The sequence below is a fragment of the Orycteropus afer genome, unplaced genomic scaffold (assembly GCF_000298275.1).
Source record: "Orycteropus afer afer isolate SDZICR_OR568_19922 unplaced genomic scaffold, OryAfe1.0 scaffold00147, whole genome shotgun sequence".
NCBI lineage: Eukaryota > Metazoa > Chordata > Mammalia > Tubulidentata > Orycteropodidae > Orycteropus > Orycteropus afer.
This window is the reverse complement of record NW_006921734.1, coordinates 6,510,103-6,511,227: the sequence shown is the minus strand read 5'-3', so window position 1 is coordinate 6,511,227 and position 1,125 is coordinate 6,510,103. Positions and strand designations below refer to the sequence as shown.

The window sequence follows — 1,125 nt, the reverse complement described above, 5'->3', positions numbered from 1 at the left end:
CTCTCTCCCAGACCACCGTCCCTCAGCCAAGAGTCTCTCACAGTCTCTTTCCCAGCAGTGCTGGTCCCTCGGTGTCTCACTCAGCAATGTGTGTCTCTTGCGTCTCTTTCCCAGCAATGCGTGTCTCAGGAGCCCGTGTCTCTTTTAGCAGCACGTCTTCCTCAACCAGCAGTCAGAGAGAGTTCTGCCTCCAGGAGGCCTCCTTTTTGAGCCTGGCAGGGTGGTCAAACTAGCCAATTATAGCATCAGAACTCTAAGCACCTGAGAGAGAGTGGGCACCTCCCAGAACATTGTTTTGTGCCACTCCCAACAGAAATACTCCAGGTGGACACCTTCAGCAATCAGGAGCTGCTCAGTTGCTCATAGCAAATCCCACCTTGGAGTTTACAAAGACTTATGGGTAGAAAAGCCACACAAAGTAATTTACTATACCACAGTCTGTCTCCTAAATCTCTTTTAATCTGAAAGTTTCTTTTCATATTTTTTCCCCCAAAATGAAAATGAAATTTTAATTAAAATATAAAATATTTCATATTATTTAAGTTTTAAGAATATACTTACCATCACTGTACGTATCTCCCATGTTTTCTCCACTTCATATTTTCTCATGCCATGTATGTGCTGAAGAAGCTGAACATTTGTCTGACAGCATTTTTCATCTTTTGTGTTCATGTGTCATTTACTGTCCCCTCCTCTTTTTCCTATCAATTGCTAGTTAGATTTAAAGTTTTTATTAGATTTTAGGTTTTTTTTTTTTTTTAAGTAATACTTCTTAGGTGATGATGTCAATATGCATGTAGTGTTTGATTTTCTCCACTTCTAGTGACAAGTTTAATCAGTGGGTTTAGGTATGATCCTGATCCATCTATTAGAATGTTTTTCATCAAGTTTTTACTTAATGATTTTAGCAGTCATTGGTGATCACAAAAGGTTGAAGGAGTGGTGATTTTTTAATTCTGTCATTCTTCCTGCATTTATTAGTGATGATTTTTTCCATTTACTATAACTTTTCCTCGTAGCCATTTGGGTTACCTGAAATATAGTTCAAACAGGAATGGCAGTGTAGATATTGGTTCTTTTATGTATCAATTTTCAGAACAAGGAGTTAGTGTCAAAGTAAGTTCC

At 38.4% G+C, this 1,125-nt stretch overlaps 1 protein-coding gene across 1 annotated transcript in view; it reads left to right on the top strand.

Moving 5' to 3' along the window:
- Nucleotides 1-1,125, top strand: part of DYNC2H1 (dynein cytoplasmic 2 heavy chain 1) — a 505,271-nt gene that overhangs the window by 14,819 nt on the left and 489,327 nt on the right. The gene's annotated exons all lie outside the window — the stretch shown is intronic.